Genomic DNA, 19127 nt, shown 5'->3' with positions numbered 1-19127 from the left:
CTCCTATGATCCCATGTTCCTATAATTTGAGTATACTAGGCTAACAAACACTTTATAAGCCTAGCCATGCAACCCAAATGTATCCTACAAGTTGTTGTCCCCTAGAGGTTATTTTAAGGGTTGTATATAGTTAGGGCATGGCTTAATGGTTACATCTTGTCTATCAGAAACATAGGTGTCATACCAGGGGTGAATTTCCCCGGATCTATATTAGAACCATGAAAGGCCGTTTAAGCGAATACGTAAACTTCGACACATATTGCGCGAACAGAGAGCACACCGAACGCCCAAAACAAAAATCCCGAACCGGCATAGTTGGCCAACCCCACCGCTTGCTACATACTATACACCCAAACAAAATAAATAAACCACATACACACACGAACCGAAACCCTACTTCTAACCCTACACTAAACCTTGCATACATTACTATCTATGCACTTACCTTAACCCGCACCCTAACCCAGAGGTCCGTAACTATCGCACACTTACCTTAATGAGCTATACCCAAACAAAATAAATAATCCACACGCATACACTTAACAAAACTCTACTTCTAACCCTACACGAAACCTTACATACATTACTATCTATGCACTTACCTTAACCCGCACCCTAACCCTAAGGTCCATAACTATCGCACACTTACCTTATGGAGCTATACCACAGAAGGGCCAACTATGCTGAGTCGAGATTTTGAATTTCACGGTTTCGGGTGTTCGGTGTACTCTTGGTTCACGACATTTACGTATTTGCTTAAACGGGCTTTCGCGGTTCTAATATAGACCCAATTTCCCCCGATTAGCTAGAATAACCTATGTTTAACACTCTGACCTTTAATAAGGCTAAATGTCCTGACAATTTTATTTATTTATTTACTCATTCATTCATTCATTCATTCATTTGTTTGGAGTGCTATATATCTATTCTCAGTTCTAAACAAACAGTCCTTGAATAATGTGAGATTTGTTACAGGACTAATGGAGTTTTCAGTGGGCTTGCAAGAGTAAATGTTGCTTCCAGACAATGTAAAACAAAAAAAAACAAGTATAGCTCCAATAAGAACAACTGCAATGCCAGTGAATCCAGAAATATTCCAAAGAAGTTTATTATAAAAACACTGTAGCGCCTTGGTCAATATATCTTTTACAGAGTTAAAATGCAATCACAATTCGGTTCCACCAATAAATCCCTTATGTCATCCTTTGACACATGGACCCATTTCCAGAACTATTCAGCTTTCTATCTTCCTTCACTCCATCCCTGCCCTGCCCCATGTTTTTAATATTTTAATTTATACAATCACCACAGAAGACCAAATAGGAAAGCACTAAAGGGTGCTGTGATTACGAAAGTTTCTTTTTTCTTTTTTTTGGAAAAGGATGGAGTTCATCTGAGGACATTTTGTGTGTGTGTGTGTGTGTGTGTGTGTGTGTGTGTGTGTGTGTGTGTGTGTGTGTGTGTGTGTGTGTGTGTGTGTGTGGTGTGTGTGTGTGTGCGTGCGCACATGTGTATATGAGTTTTATTTATGTATTTATTTTTGCATGCTATATTTCATTAATGGTGTGGTGTCCCTGTCAGTGACAGATGTACTGTGTGATAGTGTGCTGGCTGAAATGGACAGTGTGTTGTGGGTCACAAATTACAATGGTGACTTGGCAGGCAGTCTGTGAGGTACAGGGATAATATGGCTCAGTTTTTCAATGCAAGGGTGTTTGTAGTATCATATATTATTGTGGCTGTTCAGATGTCCAAGGGAGGCTTTACAGGTTTGCATTTGTGTGAAAGAATACACCCAACTTGTACTGAGATAAGCTTTTATTTTATTGTTTTTATTTGTTTATTTATTTATTTTACTTTTGTATTGGTCTGCAGTTTTAATTGGGGATGAATGGGATGTTTATGATAATTGTTATAACGTGACAAGTATGAGTTAAGATTTCAGGTATATGGTGAGAATTCTTGTGGCATTCTTATTGTGTTAATGGGTGAATCATTTCTTGTGAGACATTTTGTTATGGGTTTTTGTAAAGCATTTCTTATTTATTTCAGATTTCTTTTCATTATAAATTGCTTGCATTTAAAATGATTGGAATCATTTTATTTATTTTATTTTATTTTAACTGTGGAGCTTTTCTCCCTGGGCCTCCACTGAAAATGGACCTACGTCCAGTCGGACACTCCCGGTCAACAAATATAAATAAAATCAAATAAATAAAATAAATCATTATTTGGATTTTGAGGAGGTGTTGATGTGCAGGTTTTTGGTATTTTATTTATACACATGAACCTGTACCCACTCTCTCTCACACATACACACACACACACACACACACACACACACACACACACACACACACACACACACACACACAAACACACGTGCACAAACACTCACATGCATATTCAGAGAGATAGAGAGAGAGACATACAGACAGACAGAGAGACAAAGTTAACTCCACTTACTGACACTGTTCCTTATACCTTTGCTTTATGGGGTACTCAAGTCCATCCATTCTGTTTATCCTGATTAAATTTTCTTTTTTACACTTGTGTTTCTGAGTGGTGGTATCCCACAGTCCTACTGGAAGGTGGAGGAGTTACATTATTAGGTATACAAATATCAATATCATTACCACAATTAACAGAACATGCTGGAGGGACAGGTTCATAACCCAGAGACTGCCCATGCTATGGAACACACTTCCTGTACATGTCAAGCAGAGCACCTTGCTGACCCTCTTCAAGAGAAATCTTGATGAGTGGATGGGAAACAGAAAATTCACCCCGAGGATAACACCAGTGGCTCTACTTGACAGAGGCACTGGGAACTAAGGTCAGGTGGCACTATGCTAGAGTAATCCTATGGCTAGGCTTGTAAAGGCCCCAGGGCCATTAGCCTAGTACACACCTATGAACCTATGAATCATGTTAACTAGCTGCCCAGATTTTTTGGCCAGATGAAGCTACTTTTCAAGAACCTTTGTCCACGTTTTCAATGTCTGCAGATTGAGCTGCATGAGTTAAAGCCTGTAGCTTTTTATTCCAGAACATTAACAAGAGACTGAGAGGAGATATTCACAGCATGAGAAAGAATGTATAACAGGAGTATGGGTATGTGAGTGCTTGTTTAGTTGCTTATTGGGCCTGGACAATTTCCAGTTGCAAATTAATCACAAACCATTTCTATCACTAATCAGTTAATTTGACTTGGATATAATGTTCCTCCAAGATGTCAAAAGGCTGTTTATGGGGCTCAGATTATTCAATGTAGAAGTAGTCCACGTTTCAGGGAGGCAACTGACAATAGAATAACAGAACCATATACACAGTTCAGTTCACATGAAAGCAGCAACACACATATATAAGGAGATAAATATGCTTCTTTAAATAAATATTGTTTAGTATACAAGGTGCATGAAACAGGAATATTCTTAAAGTGTACAAGGATCTTTTGTACTGTGGAAGAAGTAGTAGGTCAGGCAGAAAGTGTGGAAGAACAGAACTGGCACCTGTTGTTATAGTTTGTTAATTGTGGAGTGGTGAGCAGGGCAACATATGCTTACTACATTGGTGTTTTCAAGACACTACAATGGGTCGGATACCATAAATTTGCATAACTCGGTGGATTGCAACAACTTCCATGCAAGATTTGCGGCAAGCCAAGTTATGTGCAAATGTGGCCTGGTCTACTGAGAATACCTCAGAACAACACAGACACAGGAGTTCGAACTTTGCAATATCGAACTTACAGTTTGAAACCCAATCATAATGAAAACACAGAACAGCGATTTTTTCCCAGGGAAAAAAATCGCTGTTCAGTGACAAAAAAAAATAAATAAAACTTACACTTTAAACTTAAACTAAAGTGGGGGGCTTTGCCCCCCCCCCACTCCCCAACGTGGGGGCTGTGCCTCCCCACCCCCCCTAAATATACCAACTCTGAGATCGCACCACAGTGGAGGAAATAGCAAAGCCCCAAAAATGGCCCACCGATTCTTTTCCCTGGGAAAAAAAATTGGTGTGCCGTGGCTTCGATATTTTCGTATTTCGGACTTTTGGGTTCGATATTGCAACATTCGAACTCCTGTGAGTTCGACGTTGTAATATAGACCTGACACAATAGATATCCTCTGGTTTCAGCACAACTACAATCAGGCATATGGCAAAGTTATATTAAAGGAAAGCTCATCCTGAAAGTTATATATGTGCATTACCATTGCATGTCTACAGAAGGTATTCAAGGGCAATGGAAAATGTCAGTAACAGTTAGAAATAACCAGCCGAAGACAAATGTGCATCAGCAGTAATCCTGAAAAGTAACAAATATCTGCAAACAATTACGGATATCAACATAATATGTAGAAACATATATAAATACACCCATCATAATTTGCAGAATCCACTGTAATCCGCAAAACTTCTAATAAAAAAAATAATTAAATATGGCAAAAAGTAATTATGGCCACATCACTATGGCTAACAGTAGCTAATAATGGATGTGGGACATGTATAGGGAACACAAGTAATGCACACAACCAAGGAAATGGGGTGATAGAAAAGTAGATATGGGGTGAAGGTGAAGAAGAGGGGCACACAAGAGGGATGATGGAATAGGGAGGTCAGAGGGAGAGTTAGAGGGACATGGGCATTTTTTTTGGCAGGAATAGATCCCTTTTTTTGGGGGGGGAGTAGAAGGAATGCAAAATACACAGAAACAGGAGGCAGGGAAAAGTGCAGATACAAACATATAACAAATATCACAAGACATGACTGGCAAAGGTCAGTAATGCACATAATGTATCCTAGGACTTCTCCCTGTGCTACTAATGGACAAAGGTAGCTCTTAAATGTTTTATCCCATGCATGGGTGAAGGTCAAATTATCTGTGATATGATCCCAGTTATTCTCATTAAGGGTAATATATAATTATCAGACATGGGATGGGTAAGGCCAGTCTCTAACCAAATGGGATAGGTTAATCTGAGCAGAAAAAGGGAAACTGGCTAGGCCTAAAATAACCTACAAGGGCAGCTAGCCTAGTACTTGCCTATGAACCTAAGAAGGTAAAGGACAGGTAAGGTACACAGACAGCACACATATAGACTATACAACATGAGTGAAAAGGAAAAATGACAAACAGGGTAGGAATGCATATCAGCCATGGTGCATTCCAAAAATACATAGGTTCCGATGCAAAATGCAGTGCTGAGATGTTGCAAACTGTGTAACAGTCATACCAAAAGGAGTATAACCAGTGGTAAGTGTGTGTCAGACAACACAATGGATGTCAAGTACCATCATCCAATAGGCTGTCAGCAGTGCAAGTATAAGACAAGCAACACCACAGATGAGCAAATCCAGCCAAGGAAATGTAGGAGTAGACAAGCAGAGGACAGATTAGAACCTCCGACCCTGCATGTGAAAGGCAAACAACTAAGCACAATGCCAAACAACAGTTACACAGCCAAATATTAATGTGTTGATGCAATGGCATTACAGAAGCCAAACAGAAAAAAGGGTCATCCCACATACCCACACCAATGACATGGAATATGAAGTAAATGGTGACATACATATGATTAATGAAAGCAAAGAAATGCAAGCCTGTACAAAGGCAGAAAGCATATGAATGTTTGGGTAATATACAGACAACTACAACATAAACAATGATGGAATCATCTCAATTTTCACCTCCTTGTGTGCATATGTGTTGTATGAATATGATACCCAACATGGTGGTACAAGGTCATATCATATCAGTACACCTACACTGCAGTGACGATAGCATACAGGAAGGTAAACATACACATAACAGATACCATGTATATGTGAAACATGTAGGCTAAGGCTATAAAGGGGAAGGGAGATGGACAACCAGATCCACATCAGTGAGGAAATGCCAGCAAGAAAATGTAGGCACAGAATAAAGCAGGACAACCCTAGCTAAGAATACACAGTGAACATGTGTGTGTTCACAAGATGGACTGCAAGTCTTCACAAAGTACATTGAAGTAAATGGCCAACATCTGACACATGGGCATAGTACATTGGGGATGGATGGATGGTATAAACATGCTTGTGTACAAATGACAGAAACAACATGGTAACGAGCAACAGTTAAGCAGCAAATGACATACTTACACAACAAAAGTAAGTTTGAATATCACATATACATATATATATATATATATATATATATATATATATATATATATATATATATATACTGCCATGCAAACATGATACAATAGGTGACACAGTTATCATTATTGATATAAATAGCAACCTACATGTGTAGGAGTGATCAAAGGGCAATCCTATGTGCATAAGTACGTCACAGAAAAATGGAACAAGTGCATGTAACCAGTCACATATTCCAAGGATGATTTTGTGTCAATCATATTACGGCCATACACATGTACATCCATGCAAATCAGTGCATATGTACTACAAATGCATAAACATGGACATGTATGCAATTCCTTGTATACATTTCCTAATATAAGCTATTATCAAAAAGACTGGTTAGTGCCATAAACAAGATATGGAAAAAAGGGGGAGTATTGAATAATGCTATACAAAGCATTACCTCCATATATGAAATAAGGGATCAGTGAATATCAAAGCAGTATGTGTAGGACACATGTGCAGATGTATCTGTCACAGTACTCTAAAACAACAATAGTTTAAACTGCGTATTATATGGCACAACAATTGCCAGTGCATGGCACATTTAATCATCATTGTGCCAGTGTGATGACATGACCCAACAATGTTACATAAAATACATAATTAAGAACATGTCATGTAGATGAACAGATATATGACAGCAAAAATCAACACACAAATGGGGCAATACATATGCATCAATAACATGTCCAAATAAGCACGCTTGACTGACCTCATTTGGTTATGTGAGAAGAATGAGAATTATGAAGTATGTGAGTTGCTGTCATCCCTTCTAAGTATATACATGAGCAACACAAGCAGAACAGTTGTGTCGCACTTACATTATGCTAACTGCAACAGTCATATCTGTCACATGCAGGGCCAGAGTGTATCAGACATAGCAATAATTTTCCTTTTCAAGATAGTTTAAGATTGTTGTAACATTACACTCGCAAGCAATCATTCTTGTTGCCATTATATTAAGAGGTTAGCAGTGTTCCGTACAAACACAGAAGTAAATTTTTTTCTATAAAACTTCCCTTAGAACTGAAACCTCTAACTTAGCATGGCTAAAACAAAGCCAATGCACAAAGACAAGTTAACAGCAACTAGTATTCACATTAAACAGTACTGCCATCAAATATTACCGCAATCTAACCTAATGCAGTGCTAAACCCAGGAGACCATCCAAGAAGACCTATGTATAACCCAGTCTATGACCAACAGTAGCCAAACCAAATATAGGTCCAGACAACATGCAGTTTCCAAATATCTCTGTAGGTGGCTTGGTGGATGCGGACATCCTAAGGCAATGTTGTGATAGTCTCAATCATAGGCAACCATTTAATCGTTAAAAAACAAACACAGTATGCGAGAGATGCGCATAAACAATTTCGCTGGAGGCAAACATTTGGCATACAAACAAGGTTGATAAAAACACACACACTACATCCACCACACACAGTGTCCACCACACTCTGTGCTGAGGCACTAAAAAGCAATCTTCCCAAACCTCAAAGACCTCTTCATAGGTTCATAGGTTGATACTAGACTATCTGCCCTAGGGCATTTACAAGCTTAGCCAGAGTGTGTTTGACTTTCGCCACCCTTCTTAGATTAGTTTACTGTGCCTCTGTATAGTAGGTCACAGAAAATAGCCCATTTAAGGTTAGTTTACCATGCCTCTGTCTAGCAGAGACACAGAAGAGATCCCAGGGGTAAATTTATGATCTCTCATCCAAACGTCAAGATTCTTCTTGAAGAGGGTCATTGAGGGGCTCTGTCTGACATGGATTGGGATTTTGTTCCAGAGTGAGGGGAGCCTTTGGGATATGAATCTGTCCCTCCAGCATGTTCTATTTATTTCTGTGCTGAGGTTTAAGTCACTGGAGGGTGTAGTTCTGATGGATTTGGATTTCTTGAGGTGGAGCATGTCCATTAATTCTGGGTTGGACATGGCTTTATACGTCAGGCACAGATCGCCTCTGAGTAGGCGGTAAGCAACTGAGTAGAGCTGGAGTTTCTTTAGCCTAACTGCGTAGGGCATTTGCTTGATTCCCTTGATCCTCTTGGTGAGGTACTTTTTGGGTCTTTCTAGTTGTAGCAGGTGTCGGGTAAGGTACATCCCAAATGGGGCATTGTATTCAATTATGGGCCTGATGAGTGATGAGTAGAGGGGCACAATGACCTTTCTTGATCTAGATGTGAACCCCTTCGTGATAAGGTGGGCTATATAGAATGTCTTTCTAACCACTTTGGCAATGTGATTGTCAAAGGAGAGATTGCAATCTACTTGGGTCCCCAAATCCCTAATTACTTCATCCGTACATAATGGATTACCACCTATGTGGTAATTTGTGGGCACTTTGTTTTTCCCAAAGGGGATGACTATGCACTTTTTGGCATTTAGCTTTAGGCCATGGCTCTGGCACCAGTTATCCATCTCTGTGAGACCTTTTTGGAGGATGCTTGTGTCAGCCGGTGAGTCGATTATGGCCCCCAGTTTGCAGTCATCTGCAAACTTTGTCAGCCATAGTCCTCCTGTGTTAGCCTGTACCTCAGAGAAATATATACTGAACAAGAGAGGTCCCAGGACTGAGCCTTGTGGGATGCCACTTGTAACTGGTTTAGAGTCTGACATGGTACCTGCAATTCTGACCATGTGGGTTCTATCCCTAAGCCAGTTTGCAACCCATCTTGTGACACAGGGGTTAATATTTAAGCTGGTGAGCTTATTTATGTTGCCTGAGTGGGGTATTGTGTCAAAGACTTTTGCAAGGTCAAGGTAGGCTGTGTGGACTACCTTCCCTTCATCTATGGCCTTGGTGACTGTTTCAAAGAAATTGACCAGGTTCAAGAGGCAAGATTTGCCCTTAACGAAGCCGAATTGGGTAGGATCCAGTGTTTGGAGGTTCCCAATGTCTTTGTTTATGAGTTCCATGATGATACGCTCCATAGCTTTGCAGACCAGGCTAGTTAGGCTTATAGGGCAATAGTTTCCGGGGTGCATTGTGGCACCACCTTTATGGATTGTGACCACTGTTGCTGTACGCTATTCTGTGGGTACATATCCTGTTGTAAGGCTGAGACTGAACAGTGATTTTAAGTGAGGGTTCAGTTCTTCTTGGAGCTCATGTAAAACGCAGCCCGGGACACCGTCAGGTCCCATTGATGCTGTGTTTTTTGCTTTGGAGAGGGCAGCTCTCACCTGTGCATATGTGATGTCAGGGAGGCTACACTCTGTTGGGATAGTCATTTGCTCATTTGGGGGGGGGAGTTTGCACTGAACCTGTCTGCCAGGATGTTGGCAATGTCTGTGGGTTCAGTGTATTTTTTGTCATTTTGCACTAACTCAGAGCATATCTGGGAGTTTCCACCCAGGTTTATGACATAACTAAAGAAAGCCTTGTGATTATCTTTAGCATCTTGTGCAATTTTTCTTTCGAAGCTAGCCTTAGATGATTTTATGAGGGATCGTAGTTTCTTGCTAGTACTGATCAGAGTTGCCTTCCCTTTCAGGGATTTTGCTCTATCATGTAGTAGCTTCCTCCTTCTGTTGTACAGTTTATTTATGGCTGGGGTCCACCAGACAGGTCTCCTGCCTTTGAAGGAGTGTGCCTTGGTTTTATTTGGGATAGCACGATCCATGGATTCCTGTAGGTATCCATAGAATGCATTTGTAAAGGATTCTGCGGTTTGGGCCGTATTTTCCACTGGCCCTGGGGCTTTGAAGGATTCCACCTCAGTTTTGAGAAGTGGGAAGTTTGCTTTTGAGAAGTTTTTGACCGTGGTTTCCTTTGCTGGGGGTGGGGACTGGATATGGATGTCCGTAGTGATTAATTTATGGTCAGATCTTACCAATGAGGGGTATACCTCTGGTATGGAACATAGAGCCCCATGTTGGTGATGACCAGGTCCAATATGTTTTCCCCTCTTGTGGGAGTAGTGACCAGTTGTTCCATAGCATTTGAGTTTATAAATTCTAGGAACCGTTGGGCTAGGGTGTTGGGGCTTGAATAGTGCTCCCTGTCTATGTTTGGGTAGTTAAAGTCACCCAATATAATGGTGTTTGGAGAGACCTTCATATTCTCCAGTGTCTTCAGGAAAGCCGAGTGGGGTTCCCGAGTTTAGGAGGGTGGTCTGTAGCAGGCTACAAACTGGAAGGCAGTTTTGCCCACTGTTAGTTGCACATGGATGGTCTCAGATGCTTCGTGCAGTGCCACTAGCCTGGAGATATGGGTATCTTTGATGAATATGGATACTCCCCCTCCTCTTGTGGTTCGGTCCGAGTTTTGGGGCCGAAAAGCATGGTATGAGGTATAGCCTGGTAGTGCTGGGGTGCTCTCGGGAGCCTTGAACCAGGTTTTTGTTACTGCACAGATATCGATATTCTCCATACTGAGGAGAGCCTCGAGTGGATGCATCTTGAGGTTTAGACTTCTGTCGTTGAGCAGCATTACCCTTAGTTTCTTTTTCCTTGTGTTGTCTAAGGAGGTGGGTTTGTCTTTTGAGCCTTGCCTAAAAAAGGCACAATGGGGGTGGCAAGGGCCTTGGCCAGTATTTGAAAACCCAGGGGTGACAGGTGCAAGCCGTCCCTAGCGAAGCAATGTGGCTTGTCAAGCATGTCATCCCAGGCTGAGAGACACTGGATCCCCTTTGAGTGACACCAATACTTTAGCCAATTGTTGAAATTGATCATTTTGTCTTTATACTGTGGTATCATTCTTGGTGAGGATAAGATGCTACTCAAGGTCAGGGTCATACCGGCCTGGGCCACATGATCAGAGAGGTCCTCTATGTCTCTTTTCATGTAATCCAGGGAGGTACGTCTCAGGTCATTCACACCAGCATGGACAATGACGGAGTCATATTTGTACTTGCTTTGGAGTGACCTGAGTGCTTGTGTTATGTGACAGATCCTGGCACCCGACAGGCAGCTTACAGTGACCTTCTCCTTGTTCAGCCTGGTGAGAGGGACATCAGTGTGTCTGACAATAGAGTCACCTATTACAAGTGTATTAGGTGTGTTGTTTAGCCTTAAGGGCTGTGACTGTGTGGCACACTGACTTTGTGAACTATGTGATACGTGGGTATTGTTGTGGGGTAGCAAGTTAAGCCTATAAATGGTAACACCTGTCCTCAGCAATCTCTAAAGCACTCACCAAAAGCAACCTCAAACAGCACACATACTCTAACACCAGGTAGAGTCCAAACAGTATAGCCCATAAGGTAAACCAACACATTACCCAGGACTCTTGCCATAGGGGACTCCATTGTATGACACACAGGTACCCCACTCACCAGACTGAACAAGGAGAAGATAATGGTTAGTTGCTTATCTGGTCTGGAGCCAGGATCCCCCAAGTTATACACACACTCAAGTCACTACACCACCAGTACCAGTATGATTCTATCATTGTCCATGTGGGAGTTAGCAACCTGAGACATACTTCCTGGACTATATGAAGAAAGCCGTTATTGATCTCTCTGAATATGTGTCTCAGGCAGGTATGTGCCTTGCACTGAACAGCATTCTACCTTCACCAGGGATGATGTCACAGTATGAACCAAAGATGATTGACTTCAACAATTGGCTTAGTTTCTGGTGTCTTTCCAGGAGGATTCAATATTTTTCAGCATGGTAGGACATGGATAACAGACTATTTTGCCTTGCAAAAGATGGTCTGCACATGTCTTTCATAGGCTCCCAAATACTATCTGAAATGTTATCTATTCCCTTAGAGCCTTTTTTAGGAAATGCCAAATTGACAAACCTACTGACATAACAAATAAAACCCAAAGAAACCTAAAGGTGTTACTGCTCAGTGCTGAGAGTCTAAAGAAGAACCTCCATACCCTACATGCTTTCCTCATTCTGGAAAATATAGACATCTGTGCCATTATCAAGACATGGTTTAAATCCACAGATAATACTCCAGCAGTGCAAGGCTTCAGTGCCTTCCACACATTTAGACCATCAGCTGCACAGACAGGGACAACAGGTGGAGGAGCTCAATCTACATTAAACAACAAGTGTAACTCTATCTTGGTTAAACAGGATGATGCCCTGGAATTTATCCACATGCAAATCACCATCAACAAAGTCCAGTGCCATATACTAGCAAGATATAGGTCACCTTCTATGCCCCTAGAATACTATAGCTTGAACCTATTGGAGACACACAATTAAACCAACTACCCTATTCATGGGAGACTTTATAGACTGGGAACATAAACTGCCTCATACTCACAGATAATGATTCTTAGACTTTATTAACACAAATACCCTTGACCAGAGTGCACACACCTGCCAGAGTTTCAAGAATATTGGACCTGGCGCTCACCAATATGGGAGAGTGCTGCAGGCCTCCCTCCTCCATGTCACATCCTCACTGGTGAAGTCAAGCCACCTGTCTCCTTTGAAACAAAAATCAGTTCAGTAACTGCAGTAAACCCTGTAACAATTAGGAACTATTCCAAAGCAAAATGAGAAATTATCAATATTCAATGCCTCTCCCAACTCTGAGTTCACAATTACCAGTGCAGAATTGTTCAGAGAGACACTGTACAACCATGTTAATGGCTGTATAGAGACCACTGTACTAAAAACAAACCACATTAGTGGAATCCTTACCTTATAGGACATATAACAAAAAGAAAAACGTCATGGCTAAAATCTGAAAGAACAAATCCCATAATTATAGGAGCTCTGTAATTAAACAAAACAGGAGAACAAGTGGACTAATTAAGTCCAAAAGGGCCAATTACAAGGTCAAGATGGCCTCACAGGCTAAAGACAATCAAAAGGCCTTCTCCAGTTATGTCCAAAACCTCAAAGGCAGCACACTTAGGTGTGCTGAACTGGTGGTCAGTAGTGCCACCTTCACTGAGTAGAGTGACATAGCAAATTTGCTTGCTTACTAATTCAGCTCAAACTTCACCCCAAACTCCCGCTGCATCCCTCCATGAAATGCCTTCTAGCATAACCTCCCAACTATTAACACGAAGCAGGTCCTGTTGGTACTCACTAAGGCCAAAAACACACCCTGAATGGGTCCTGACAGTATCCCAGTATGCTTCCTAAATAGCTGGAAACATGACTTATCAGGACCACTTGAGTCACTTTTCAACTATATCCTCAAAATAGGCTTTGTACCGTGGGAATGGAGGACTGCAATGGTTATCTTACTTCACAAAGATGGACCGTCAACCAAACCTGGAAACTACAGACCTATTAGTCTGACTCATCAAATATGCAAAGCCATGGAATGAATTATCATCAAAATGATCAACAAAGACCTAGACATCCTTCAGATACTAGACCTGACCAGTGTGGCTTTGTCAAGGGAAAGTCATGCCTACTAAATCTGGTGGACGTCTTTGAGAAGGTCACCAAGGCAATGGATGATGGAGGAAACAGTGCATACTGCCTACCTGGAGCTAAGGAGTTTGATACAATATCCCACTTGGCTATATCTGACAAACTGCAAGAACTGGGCATAAACACCTACATACAGTATCTTGCTGGCATGTGAGCTGGCTCACAGACAGAACCCAGGAAGTCAAGACTGGTGATACCACCACCACTAAGATACTGGTACCTCAAGGCTCCATGCCAGGACTGCTCCTATTTAGCATCTGCTTCTCGAAGGTAATGGCTAATGTCAAGGGTCTTTAGCTGGCCAAGTTCACAGATGACTGCAAATTGGGAGCTATCATAGATTCCCCCCATGATGCAAACATCTTACAAGAGGGTCTAACACAGACAAATGACTGGTGCTAAAGGCATGAACTAAAACTCAATGCCAAGAAATGCATTATAGTACCTTTTGAAAAAACTGCCACCCAGGTTAATTACTCCATCAATAAGACAGCCCAGTTGACCCAGTAGTCAATGATTTGGTAACATAGGTAGACAGTAATCTGGCCTTTGACCAACATGTATGACCAACATTTGCCCCATTTGATATGTACCTCTCAAGACACCTGCAACAACAGGAAAGGCCACAGAAATACCTCACTAAAAGAATCACATTCCTAAAGCAGATGCCCTATGCTGACCACCTTAAAAAAACTCCAGCTATACTCTGTCGCATATCGTCTACTCAGAGGCGACCTCTGCTTAACATACAAGGCCATGTCAAACTTAGAGCTGTTGGACATGCTACACTTAAAGAAATCCCAATCCCTCAGAGCCACACGCTCCAGAGATCTAAACCTTGTCATCATAATAAACAAAACATGCTGGAGGGATAGGTTCTTGACCCAGAGGCTCCCCAGACTCTGGAATAGACTGCCAATATATGTCAAGCAGAGCGCCTCTTTGGCCCTCTTCAAAAGGAACCTTGATGATTGGATGGGAGAAAGGAAATTCACCCCGGGGATCATGTCAGTCACCCTGCTAGACAGGGGTCCAGGGAAGTAAATAGTGTGAGAAGAAATAGCCAGAGAATTGTTATGTCTAGGCTTGTATAGGCCCTAGGGCCAATAGCCTAGTACCAACCTATGAATCTATGAACCTATGTAGCCAAGGTTTTCAGAAAATCATTCTGTCACCCAGCCTATAAGTAAGGGCATGGCATCCAGGTCCTAGGAAGTCATAGTGTCACCTTATTTTGCTCATATCTGACCCATCATTGAGTAAAATGCCCCCTTCAGTATGTACCTGACCAATAAAATGCCCCTTCAGTATTTACCTGACCAAACATATGCAACAGTTGGAATGCCCACAAAGATTCCTTACCAGGAGAATCCAGCGTATAAAAACATTGTCCCATATGAATCACCTTAAAGCCCTATCTCTGTAGTCAGTCTCCTACCAGTTACTAAGAGGTGATCTATGCCTGGCTTACAAGGCATCCTCAGAGCCAGCTCTCGTGGACGTTTTGCACATTTGCAAAATGAACAGCATCAGAACCACCAAATCCAAGGATTTAAATTTTGCTTGTGACATAAATAAGACATGTTAGAAAGACAGATATGTGTCTCAGATGATCCTCATGCTCCTGAACATATAAAGCAGAGTCCATCCCTAACCCTATTTAAGTATAACCTTGAGCAATGGATGGGAAATCAGAAATTTACCCCAGGACTGGCCTCCATATCTGTGATAGACAGAGGCAGACAGTAATACCCAAACTAATATACCCCTCACATAACCTCTGAAACTTCCTAACTAATATATTCCCTGCAAATAATTACTCATGATACATTGGGTCACAATTGGGTTAGAATGTACATCTAGGCTTATAAAGGCCCTGGTGGTCATTAGCCTAGTATATAACTATGAACCTATGAATCTATATTATCCTGTACAGCATGCATAGGATTACACACACACACACACACACACACACACACACACACACACACACACACACACACACACACACACACACACACACACACAAACTGAAGGAGTAGCAACCCTGTCCATATGCAGCAATGTAATGACAGCATGTGATGATCATGTAAATAATAAGGATAACATGTCATTGCTAATGTGAGTCATACTGCAGCATCAAGATAATGCCACATATGTCTTGGTATATGCAGTGGTCTTTATGATATATGTCCAAAAGCATAACGGCAATATGGGATGTGTGCACAATTGTGCCTAGAAAATAAAAACTAGAATACAGAAAACACCATAATGGTAGGATTACATAAGTGGGTCACACAGACAGTACTTACATTCCTGAACAATAACTCTGATGGGGTCAAACATCATAAAATATCTCTCTAATGATCTCCTGTTAGGAGTCACAAATGGCCCACACCATTTAATGAAAAAAGTTACCCATCAGGTCCCTCATCTGCACATGGAACAAATCTCTCACTACATGCCAAATCTGGTCCTGAAGGTCTTCAGCCTGGCATGGTGGTGGACGTCTTCAACTTTGCACTGCAGGAAGTACATGCATGTCCATGTCTGTTGTCATCATCATCATCATTTCTGTCATGGTCACCATCCTGGTTCTTGGAGTCTGACTTGGCTGTCAGTGGTCTGGCACATCATTGTCCGATTAGTGAGGTGCCAAGGTACCATGCTCTGTTGCATTTCAACATAGAAACAACACATTATACATACATAATAAGTATTAACCTAAAAACAAAGAATAAATAATAATTAAGACATAAATTACACACTCTACGTGTTTTAATTGTTATGTACATGACCGATGTTACACTACTGTCTGACTTTACCTAACTGTAACACCTTATTTGTTGTCAGGCATTCATCCAATAGATAAATTACAAAATGGTGTGTAGCATGTATTATAGTCATATGCCAAACATGTCTGAAATAAATCATCATCATTAATGAAGCATGCACATCAATGCACACACCAGTTAAAATACATATTATGTACGCATATAAGCAGACATCATATATGTTGTACATTGTGTTGCTATGACAGGTCTGTTACAAAAACTGACATTAGTCATATGCATATGTATAGTATACATACTTCTTAACTCTTAGTACAAGAAAACTGGACAAAGCTTGACATAATGGGAGGACAAAAGCCCAAAAATAGGGACATATTTTAAATATTGTTCTTATAAACTTAGAAAGTTGCTAGAATAATAGGATTTTTATTAGCATGTATTTTTCAGAATGATATGAAGTCTGAAACTAAAATTTATGTTATTATTTAGCAACTTCAATTCTTAGATCATCCCAGTGATTTTCCAGAAAACCATAAATTTTATGAGGAACAGATCAAAAATATGAGGCAAAAATCTGGGCATTCTGTGAAAATCTGGACAGTTGAGAGGTATGATAGTATAGTATAGTATAGTATAGTATAGTATAGTATAGTATAGTATAGTATAGTGTAACAAGCTAGGAATTTCACAATACACAATGAAAGTTACTAAAGCATTATGAAGAGCCTGAAAAGGAGGTCACTCTCATAATAGTTATATGTATGTGGGAGCAATACACATGGCAAGTCTTCCTATACTGACACATTTATCCACTGCTTCACAATATGTATTCATGTTTGTCACATAACTCTATCAGTCTTATAGGCAGACATCTGCAACAACTAAGTATTACTATAAAGTCAGATGTGCCCAACATAACTGTAAAGAGATTACATGATACACAAATAACATCAAAACTTATAAAACAGGACATAATAACATCAAAACTTATAAAACAGGACATCCTTCTGTTGTTACTTGCATATTTTTGATGTAGCAAACAGACACACACACACACACACACACACACACATATATATATATATATATATATATATATATATATATATATATGTAAGCTACAAGGGAAATATGCTATGCCACTTTAGTATACAACACTAACATAGGACTTGATTCTGACAAAAAAACTTGTAATGCAAATTAACACTGACACTAGACCTTTTGAACATAGTCTGTGCTATACCTCTACTACTTAAGCCTTACACCACTTTCACTCACACACACTAAAAGCAATTCATTACTAACAGTCTTTATTATGTACTCAATGTGTGCCTGACACATTTATGTTGAGGTGTTTCAGTATAACTCATTTTATATGCAACTAATGTTTCATGTTTATATACTATGAGTAAAATATGTGTGACAAAATATATTGTAGCATTAAGAATCAATGGCACACTTCAACTGTATATGCAAATAAGATGAACAATGTAACATGGTCAATGGGTGACATCAAGCAATTGTACAGTGACAAGCATGTAATAACTAGATATTTGTATAAAACACATTACATAGCTTTCTTTTAACAAATGTATTACTGTCACTGCCTACATTTGTAGCATGATTCCATATGTATTTACACATATAAAAATGTATCATGAATATACTATTCAACACCACAGGCACACAATAAAACTATAACTGGCTTGTGGCACACTGTTAAGAGGAAATTGTATGTAAGGTAGTGTTAAACCATCACAGAGCAGTTATACAGCATTGCAAGAGTAGTGGAAGTGGAACTTAAGCAGCACATGTCAGTTGAACACAGATCTGTCTCATTTAGGTTTGTCAACATACAGCACATAAACTCAATGTTAGAAAAGGCACCTGTTAATAACACATAAGACAGCATTTCACATAAAATTATGTAAACAATGTTATTCATAATAAATCGTTGCATATTAAACTTAACTCACAGGTACATTGTGGGAAATATGACATCATATTAGCATGCCTGAGCGTCTTAACACTACACAGCTAAACCTGCAGAATTAAATATATTAATACTATTCATGGAGACATAAATGTGGAAAGCAATAACAAATACCTCTCTCCCTCCACTGCTTCCCAAGCCTGTGCATATGCACTAGGCACAAAGCTCTATTTTTGGTTTAATCTTCAGCAGCTGCAAATAGAAAAATATATGATGTATTACAGCAACAAAAGGATTGTTCTAGTTCAGTACACGTCTGCTATGTACAGCAAAAGAACAGTGAAAAATGTAGCTATTACTACACGTTAGCAAGCAGTGTTTTTCAGTATCACATTTTGCATATTCAGTCATGGATATTTCACTCTCAATACTGTGCATACATGAAGATTACTGCCAAAAAAAAAGAGGAAGCTAGCTTCAAACCTACAACTTGCATCTATATTCACATAGAAACCAGAACTCTACCTGTCTAGCTAATGAACCTTCACTATGAGTGTATGAACTGATGGATGTTGAACTCTACCTGTCTAGCTAATGAATCTTCAGTGTGTGTGCATCTATGAATATGCAGGTAAAGCATTACACACACTAACAAGTGTGTCATTCTAATATGCAATTGTTAAGGGTACAGATATACCTAACCATGTGGACAAAAGCCTACAAATGTACACAATTATTGTATGCTGAACTTAGGATGAGGTTACATCATAATAAAATTGTATGCCCATGTATATGATGAATGATACCTCAGTGCTGCAATCTTCCTATAAGTACATACTCATGAATACAA

Source organism: Protopterus annectens, chromosome 4.part1, assembly GCF_019279795.1.
Source record: "Protopterus annectens isolate FY-2018-M chromosome 4.part1, PAN1.0, whole genome shotgun sequence".
Lineage (NCBI taxonomy): Eukaryota > Metazoa > Chordata > Ceratodontiformes > Protopteridae > Protopterus > Protopterus annectens.
Note: the sequence above shows the minus strand (reverse complement) of the source record.